Source organism: Tupaia chinensis, unplaced genomic scaffold (assembly GCF_000334495.1).
Source record: "Tupaia chinensis unplaced genomic scaffold, TupChi_1.0 Scaffold000089_1, whole genome shotgun sequence".
Taxonomy (NCBI): Eukaryota; Metazoa; Chordata; class Mammalia; order Scandentia; family Tupaiidae; genus Tupaia; species Tupaia belangeri.
In genome coordinates, this window is record NW_006159551.1 from 1,290,532 (window position 1) to 1,301,044 (window position 10,513).

Sequence of the window (10,513 nt, forward strand, 5' to 3'; positions counted from 1 at the left end):
GGTCCGGGACACGAACCGCGGTCGACTACGTGGGAGTCCAGCGACATAGCCATTACGCTAACTGCTGGTTCCCGATCATTCTTGTCATTTTAGTAAGTAGTAGAATAATTTCTTTTTACCAGATAGTGTGGTGTCTTTGTCTGTTTGCGATGCTATAACAAAATACTATAGACAGGGTAATTTATAAAGAACAGAAATTTATTTCTCACAATTCTGGAGACTGGGAAGTCTGAGATCAAGATGCCAGCAGGTTTAGCATCTGATAAGGGACCTGATCTCTCCTGGGATGAGGGCAACTTGTTGCTGCATCCTCCAGAGAAGATGAACTCTATGTCCTCAAAGACATAGAAGGGATAGAAGGGCAGAAAGAATAGAACACTAAGTGAGGTTTCTTTTATAAGGGCCTTGGTCTCATTCTAGAGAGAGGTGCCCTCATGACCTAATCATCTCTTAAAGGCCTTACCTCTTAATGCTATCACATTGACCATCACATTTCCGTGCATGAATTTTGGGAGACACACATTCACACCATAGCATATGTATGAATTAGAATATGGGAGAGGAGCCTTGGAGTGTAAAATATCTTCTATAATCTTGCAATTGGGTGGCTTAGGAAGCCTTGGATAAATATATCATTTATGATGGTGTCAGTATCTTTTGGTGGGTCCCACCAACAGTGATGGTGATGACATTTTCTCTGGTGTCTTCATGGACAGAAGATAGGGCTGGATCAATGAAGGGGGCATGGTGGATTCCTCATGGTGACAGTAAGTGGCCACTTGGTCCAGGAGCAATTGAAAGACTATGAGGGCTCCAGACCTCTAGGGTAAATCATTACTGGTGATCAGAGATCTTATATAAGCAGATAAGGACAAGAACAGGTACAACGTAGTCCTGATAAGTAAATCAGCTTCATCTGTATCTTTATACAGGGAAGGCTGGGGAAGCTCACATTTCTCATGAATAAACAGAGGGCCGTATTCCTGAACAGGCTGAGTAAAGAACAGAATATTTACTTGAATCTGAAATCTGTTAATGAATAACACATGGATTCGATCACATAAACAGGGAGTTGATTTATAATCATTGCATCGAGGACCTGTTCCTTGAAGCTAAAACACGAGGTGATGGCATTTTCATGGCAATCTTTACTGATGATTTATTGGAAACTTACCATTTTATGAATGGCAAGGAGAAGAACTGCCCCCTTTACAATGTATATATAAATCACCTGAAATTATGATGGATTAAGTATTCTTTCTCTTTGTGACAGTAATAAGTGTTATGAGCAGCTTTTAATAGTTATAAAGACAGAAGAGATAAATATCCATTACGATCAGAGGAAGTGTTTTTTTAAACCAGCTCTCCCACTTTTTCTCATGATGATGTTAATTATTGATGGCATGGGCGCATTAATAATTTCACTTTATTTCTTTATCCAGGAAATAAATGAATTGTAACACTGGGGGATTTGAATAATCAATACAATAGAATGTATTTAAAAGTTTTGTATCTCTCCCCAAATTCCCTTTGTCTTAATCATAAATGGTGCTTAAATGAATGATTATTTAAAATTTTCATAGAAAATTTTCCTTCCTTTACTTTTTTTTTTTTTTTTAATTTTTACTATAGGGTGCATGCACTCACCAGAGAGACAGAGAGAGAGAAATCACCCCCCAGGAGAGCTGGCCGTACCTCAGTCCCTTTTCCTTCATTCTCCTCTTGGGATCTGGGACATGTGCACACATGTGCTCTGCATGAGTTTTAAGCTGCTGGGTCTGGGACTTGAACCTTGGACGGCTACATGGGAGTCCAGTGCCTTCATTACTACACCCCCTGCTGGCCCCAACAGTTTTCCATCCTGTAAGTGACCCATATGGAAATGACAGCATGCATGGAAAATTCTGTAGGGGCTACAATATTGCTTCACATTCATCTTTACATCATCTCAGTTGTAAAACACAATTTTATTTATGTATATATACACATACACATTCATTCATTTATTTATATTTTAATGGAGAAAGAAGTCCACAAAGGCAGAAGTCCCTAGGATCCACAGAAATCTTGGGAGGCCCTGCTGACAGTGTTGGCTTCTCATCCTCCACTGTAAGATGGTTCTGCTGCCCTGAGCAGAATGTTATGGGCAGGGCATCGAGACTTCCCACCTTCTCCTGGGACTGCTGTTTCTTTTTCAAGCCTGCAGCTTCACAGATGCTTTCTAAGGACTCTTGCCAGTCTTTTTCTCTGGGAGAAGAGCCTATAACTGGTACAAATTCTCACAGCTACTACCCACAGGAATTCTATGAGGGATCTTATAAAAGCTAATGGAAAAATAGACCTACAGTATAAGTTTATTTTGGTGCAATTTTTTTTAATGTATGCTTAGTTTTTTTTTCTCTTCATAATATACATTTTCCAGGAGCTTTTTGATGACTGCTCATATGTATTCTCTTGCTAGCCCACGTTCAGCCTTTATCTGCTTGTTAAACATTTTAGATGAATTCTTTTGATCTACATTTAGGAATATCTGTTCCAGGTAAGCAAGTGCTGGTGTCCCGTGTTGTTAGACAGGCATTTATCTTTCTTTTGGAGAGATTTTTACTATGGGGCGCATGCGCTCGCTGGAGAGACAGAGAGAGAGAGAGAGGGAAATAGAAAGCAAGAATTCACCCCCACAAGGGGATAGCCGTGCTACATTCTATTCTCCTCCATTCTCCTCCTGGGATTTTGGGCATGGACATATACACACCTGGTGTGAGTTTCAAGCCACTGGATCTGGGACTCGAACTGTGGTTGGCCATGTGAGAGTCCAGTGACATGAACATTACATCTTCTGCTGGTCCCAGCACCTATCTCTTTTTTTAAAAAAATATTTGTTTCAGTTGCTCTGGGACTTCAGCCCTTTAAATTGTTGTATGCATGCATGTATGTATGTATGTATGTAGTATGTATGTATTCATATCTCTCTCTTCCTTGACTGAAAGAGACAGAGACAGAGAGACAGGCATCCCTACTAGGACGTTGATGCTGTGATCCCCCTGTAGCTTCGGCCAGCCCAGATCACGGGCGTGTGTGTGCCTGATATTTCAGGGAGGCCTACAGACAGGTGCCTAGAGTCTTCTGATGTGGGTCAACCTCTAAGAGTGTATTGTTTTACCACCAAGACACCATCCAGCTTCCAGTCCGCTGAGTTGTGGCAGGAAGTTGTGCATTTGCCAATCGTCCTGTGTCTGTGTCTGTGTCTTTCTTTTCTTGTACTGGAAAGAGCCGTGCTATTTCTGCTGACCATATCTCAAGCAGAAGCTGGAGTCAGCGTGTATCTTTAAACTTCTGCTATCTCCCCTGACATTCTGGGCTGGTTTCCTGCTGCGTGTTTGTTTTGTGATTTATTTCTCTTTGTATTCCTTACCCTCTCTTAGTTGCCAGTACCTAGTACATCCATTCTTCCCTTAGTCGTCTCAACATAACCCTGTTTCAGACCTGGTAGAGGGTAAGAAAGGCAGGTGGTAATTCCTCTGGTTCTTTGTTTCTGATCTCAGGAAGGAAGTGGTGATGCACTGAGATACTTTTTTTTTTTAAAAGAGGAATTATTTTATTGGAACCAGCAGTTGGTGTAATGGCTATGTCGGTGGACTCCCATGTAGTCGACCGTGGTTCGAGTCCTGGACCTGGTGGCTTAAACTCACACCAGGCATGTGTGCATGCGTGCCCAAGATCCTGAGAGGAGAATGGAGGAGAAGGGATTGCGGCATGGCCATCCCCCCTGGGGGGTGATTTCTTGCTTTCTGTCTCTCTGTCTTTCTGGCAAGTGCACATGCCCTATAGCAAAAAGCTCTAAAAAAAAAGTATTAAAAAATAATTTTATTTAACTTTATTCATTTATTTTAATTTGACCAGAAAATGTGTGGTGTGTGGTGTGTGTGGAGAGAGAGAGAGAGAGAGAGAGAGAGAGAAAGCCCCCAGGTCCGGGACTTGAACCACAGTTGGCCATGTGGGAATCCAGCGCCCTTGACCACCACGGCACTTGCTGGCCTCGCAGTGAGCTCCTTTTCATGTGTACTTGAGACGTGAATATAAAGAATTGTTTAAGGTATGAGTGATGGGCACTGACCTCCTCCTTTCATTTCTAAAAAGGGGCATCCCTGGCTACTGTCTTCTGAGAAATTATGATTAGAGACAACATTCTCTGGAATTTTCCATCTTGATAGTTTTTTTGCATAGCCTTTTTATTCATGATTATGAATGACCAAAGGAAACACAGAAGCATGGCAGGACCCAAAGAGTATTCACAATGTTCTCTTTAGTCAGTTGAAAGTTATTCCACATCACCATTCTGTCTTAGCACTGCTGTTTCACCCTAACAATAATTTTTATAGTCATTTGGAGAAAGCAAGCACTGTCCTGAAATCCTATTCATTTTCCTGTGCTTGTTTGGAAGAGGATAGGGTGGAAACTTGACTTAGGACTGGAAGGCTGCTCACTGGCTTCCTAAGTTACTCAGAATGAGGAGAGTAGTGCATTTGACTTTCAAGACCTCCTGGAATACTGTCAGGTAATGTCACCAGGTGACTGACATGAATCCCTTCTTTCAAATTGTTGGGTGCTTCCAATAGGGATAAATGGAACAGGGTCTGATTTTCATAGGATTCTACTCCTATGCAGATCTGTTAGCTATTGCTCCTAAGTTAGGGGGGGAAACATAATGAATGTTCCTCCTTTCATTTGATTTTCTACCAGGGTCTGCAAGAATTTTCAGGGTATAAAAGGCAATCCAACCCAACAGTGGAAGTCTTCTGCTTGTTCTTACAATTAGGAGGTCTCTATAACCCCAGCCATGTATTGGTTGGATTCATTGAATCATCTAATTTATTTTATTTTTATGTTTTTAAAAATTATTAATTAAATTATTATTATTTCATTTGCTAGAGGGCATGTGTGCTCACCAAAGAAAGACAAAGAGAAAGAGAGAGGGAGAGTGAGAAAGCAAGCCACCAGTTCTGAGACTCAGACTGCAGGTGGTCATGTGAGAGTCCAGGATCTTAACCACCATGCCACCTGCTGGCCCCTCCCATTCATTTTAAAATAAATATTGATTAGATGCATTTTATATGCTGAGATGATGGAAATGCATCTGGAATAAACACATAAAACCAGCATAAAACCTGGACTGTGGCAGATTTTCAGCAGGTATTTTTTGAGGCATATGTGAATAAAACCATGATTTCTAGTCTCATGATGTGTACATACAGCAGTGATGTGTGTATCTTTCCTGTGATAATGATAGACAGGATATGTTGGGAATAAGAGATAGCCTTTGAATATGACTTGGATCATTAGGAAACTTTCTAAAATAGCTGGCGTTCGAGTTCAATTATGGAGTAGTAGTATGATGATGAAGAGGATGGTATTTCTGTGATTAGCAACACAGACTTTGTTCAGCAGATCTGGACTTGAGCTTCAGTTCTGCCACATGCTTGTGCCAACGCCCCAGGAAACCACTCAAGTAACTGCTGGATCAAGCCAGACTAGGTTTGCCACACCTACTGTACGGAAGAGAATATCACCATGAAAGAATTCTTGTAGCATTTTAGAAGTGAGAGTTCAGAGGAAGATAGGTAATGTGTTTTAGCCCTGGCACTGGGTGACTTTCAGGCTGGCCTTGCAAGAAGGAAGGACTAGTGGCACCAGCAGTTGGTGTAATGGCTATGTCGCTGGACTCCCATGTAGTTGACCAGGGTTTGAGACCTGGCAGTTTAAACTCATGCTGGGTGCGTGTGCGTGCGTGTCCAAGGTCCTGAGAGGAGAATGGAGGAGAAGGGATTGCGGCGTGGCCATCCCTCCTGGGGGTGATTTCTTGCTTTCTGTCTCTCTCTATATATATTTCTGGTGAGTGCACATGCCCTATAGCAAAAAATTTTAAATAAATAAATAAACAACAATAACAAAAAAAAACCAAAACAACAACAACAAAACCTTTCCAAAAAAATAAAAATAAATAAAAGAAGGAAGGACCAGTTAGTGTAGGGCCAAGTTTGTAACGTGATAGTGAGGTGTGTTTCTTGAAGAAAGTCTGGAAAAGTAGGCCAACAGTCTTTAAAACTATGCTCTCTTAGTTGATCCATCATCTTATTTTCTAGAAAGAACATTCCCTAAAGCAAAGAACTCAATTATTTTTGCTTACACTGAGAATTAACACAGGACAGAAAAATATGTTGATTTCAGAGCTCCCTCGTTAGGTGACGCTCCCTCTACACCAATTTGCTTTAAATTGAAGCCAATAGAATTAATGAACCTTATAGGATTTAATGAGGTAAAATGTGTTAGCACAGATGACTTGACCCAGAGAAAGTGTTCAGCGCAGGATTGCAGAGCTGTCATCAGCAGCGTCACCACCACGTCACCTTCATCTTCGTCATGACTCTGATGATGATGATGCTGTGATAGCCTTGGGGATTAGAATCTGTGCTTAGGGTACCAGTAGATGGCATAATGGTTATGTTGCTGGACTCCCACATGGCTGACCACGGTTCGAGTCCCAGACCCAGTGGCTTCAAACTCACACTGGGCACGCGTGTATGTGCTCAAAATCCTGAGAGGAGAATGCAGGAGAAGGGATTGTGATGTGGCCATCCCCCCTGGAGGGTGATTTGTCACTTTCCATCTCTCTATCTCTGTCTCTCTGGCGAGCACATGCACCCTATAGCAAAAATCTCTCTCTCAAAAAAAAAAAAAAGAAAAAAAAATCCTGTGCTTGGTTGCCACAGTTCTTTCACTAACTTGTTTGACCTTGGGCAGATGGCTTTCCTTTTCTGGAACCCGGTTTTTTCTCCTCTATGAAATAAAGACATTGTTTTCTTCATTTTGAAAAGGGCGTCCCAAGTTTCCTCCAGGTCTATGAATAAATTTGGCCTGGAGCAACTTGTCCTGTAACCTTTTTCTGTCTGAGCTCACCATGCCATTACTGTTCTCTCCTGGGCTATAGCAAGTTTAATTCACTTTTGTGAAGCATTTGTGTTCTCAGCTGCCTTAGGCCATTTCTGTACTGCTACAGGGACTACGAATGCTGAGCTATCGGGCTGATGGAGATGGACACTCTGCACCATTTGGCTGCGAGGCCTTCCCGACTCACTGATGGGCTGCTCTAAACAACCACGGAGGGCTCTGTTCACACCCTGGTAGAAGTTGTCAGAGAATAGTACCTGGTAGCATGATTCAGGGCAGAGAACACAAATGTGTCATCGGAAACACAAATTTGGAATCATTCCACTTCTCTTTTTAGGGAAGTTACTTTGCCTGGATGAGTCTTGGTTTCCCCATCTAGAAAATAGCAGCAGGAAGGAGACATTATTGCAGTAAGGGCTAATAGTCTTTTTTTTTTTTTGAGAGATTTTCACTGTAGGGCGTGTGCGCTCGCCAGACAGACAGAGAGAGACATAGAGACAGAAAGCGAGAAATCACCCCCCAGGGGGGATGGTCACGCCGCAATCCCTTCTCCTCCATTCTCCTCTGGGGATCTTGGGCATGCACGCACACGCGCCCGGCGTGAGTTTTAAGCCACCGGGTCCGGGACACGAACCGCGGTTGACTATGTGGGAATCCAGCGACATAGCCATTACGCTAACTGCTGGTTCCCGGTTAATAGTCTTTTTAAGGCACTCAACTCACCTCAGCTGATATTACTGTTCAGTGCTCCATTGCCGTTTACCCAGTTCTTGCATCATGCCAGGGACTATTCTAGGACCCAGAATGGCACAGATAAGCCAGAAGTTTCCCACCCTCAGGTAGCCGATCCTCTGGGTAGGGAATGTTAGGCTAAGTTAGCATAGGCTGAGTTAGCATAGGCTGATTTAGCATCATCACCCATGCTAGGGCTGTTAGGCCAAGTTAGCAGAATCACCACCATGTCAGGGCTTCAAGGATGGGGCCCGAGGAGCCCTGGGAACTCGTAAATAAACAGAGGACAGGAACTCATAAATAAGCAGAGGATGGGGGCGGGCCTGGCGGCGCCACTCGGCCTAACAGGAGTTCTGTTATTTTTACAAAGTAAACACTTTACTCGTGAGGCTTTGTCTATTTTTTAAGAGCGTTTTTGTTGTTTGTTTGTTTGGTTTGTTTTGGGTATAGGACACATGCGCTTGCTGGAGAGACAGAGAGAGAGAGACTTCCCCCTACCCCTCACCTGGGAGGATGGCCATGCTGCAATCCCTTCTCCTCCATTCTCTTAGGATTTTGGGCACGCACGCACATGCGCCGAGTGAGTTTTAACTCGCTGGGTCTGGGGCTCAAACTGCAGTCGACTATGTGGGAGACCAGTGATGTCACCATAACACCATCTGCTGGTCCCGAGGCTTTGTCTTAAATATTAGTTTGAAAGGAAGCAGAACAGGTGCTGATAACGTGAAACACCTACTCTGCGCCAGAGCCAAGAAAATATTTTCTCATTTAAGCCTTGCAAAGACCCCATGGGTATTGTAGTTCCCATGTCACAAGAGGAATTTAAGATGCAGAAAACTGAAACCAGGATTCAATCCCAGCTTTCTCTGATTAGCTTTGGCTCTTCTGAAGACATTGATTACCAGTTACTCTTAAGCTTTTGAATCTGTATCATTGATTGTATATTTTATACCGTATGAAGTTTTGGGAAATATTGTAATAGCAAGTCATTCAAATGTTGCTGTTTCACTTCACAGTTTCTTCCAACTCTGCCTCATTTCATTGGCAAAGACATTGCATGTGCTTTCTTTTCTCTTTATTGTTTTTCTTTTCTTTTCGACCTTAGGGGGTATATGCTTGTCAGAAAGAGTAACAGAGACAGTGAGAGGGAAAGTGAAAAACCACCTCCCTAGGGGGGATGATCATGCCATAACCCCTTCTCCTCTGTTCTCTTCTTGGCATTTTGGACACACATGAACACGTGCCCAGTGTGAGTCTCAAGCTACCAGGTCTGGGACTCAAACCACAGTCCATCATGTGGAAGTCCAGTGATGTAACCACAGCTCCATCTGCTGGCCCCCATTGCATGCCCTTTCAGATTTCCATTGTGTACATCGGGACTGGCTCACGAAGGATACATAGGCACCAACAGGTAGAAAGAAAGCTTCTCCAGTTTGTTACTGCATTTTATATACTTTAAATATTGAGTGTTCCAGAAATGCTAGATGTTGCTTTTATTGTTAATAATATTATTTTTACCTATCCTGAGTTAAGAAATGACCAAGTCAGCAGATAGGAGTGACTGAAAGGGGAGAAGTAGACTTTAGGCTCTAGATTTGAGAGTTGTTACTTGTCTTTAGGGTGTAGGGACCTGCTGCAAAACAATCTAGCAAAAACGGAGAGGAAACCGATGACTTGGCAATGGTTCTGGAGAACCCTTAGAATGAGGGGCCCACAGCCTCTGATGGCTGTCCTGAAAGCTCCCTGGCATTCCTAGCTGTGAAAGATTTACAGGACCGCTATATATGGGGCTAAGATGGCGTCATTGCTGAAGTAGAAGGATTATCATTTGGTAGCTGAGGAACCACAGAGAAGAGTTTAACCACATCACTGGGATATTGACTGCTCTGGGGGAAGCCGAGGAGGGAAGGCAGGCAGTTCAGATGGTCACTGAAGGAGCAACAGAAAAGAAAACATACTGGGATGGGCCCCATAGCCTCGTCGTTCAGGGAGTCGGATCCCACCTGGCTGACCACGATTTCAGTCCCAGCCTGGGCAGCCTGAAAAACATGCTTGGTGCATGTGTATTCCTGTCTCAAATCCCAATGGGATGGAAAGATGGCGGCGAAGGGATTGTGGCATGACCATGCCTCATTGCGGGTCCTTTCTCACTTTCTCTATCTCTTGCTAGGGGGCACAGGCACCCTATGGCAATTAAGAAAAAAAGAGGAAGAAAAAAAAGAAAATATGTCTACTTGGATATTACAACCAGAGAATGGGAGAATAAGCAAATCCCTAAGGAATAAATGGCCTCTCATAAGTGGAACTGCGGCAGGACAGGTGACAATCTGAATACATTCCACCTAAATTTCACAGTAGCAGACAAAGTCATGTCTATACACACACACACACACACACACTAGCACGGCTTTCAACTACACGTATTAATTGCAGGAGGATGGGTACTGTAGAGGCTTACATTACTGACCTTGACAATTAAGTGAAAGAAACAGTGAAAAACATAGAGCGACGTTATAAGCACGTGGAGATGATGAGGGAAAAGATAGGATGCTTGGAAGTCAGTTCCCAGCCCCCTAAGAAGTGACTAATTGTTCCTTCAGAAGGAGGAGAAGGAAGTGAAAGGGGAGGCATATTAAACAAGTGAAAGCAGGAAATCTTGAGCCAGAGAAAGCTTTTGAAATGGTGAAGTCACCCAGATATCTAGACAGAATTGAAAAGAGAAGAGTCATACCTGGTAAAGTTCAGCTCTGAGCATAAAGAAGAAAACTTAGCATCTTCGCCTCTTGGTCAGAACCATCATCTTCCAGTAATTAAATAAATAATGAAGACAAAGGGA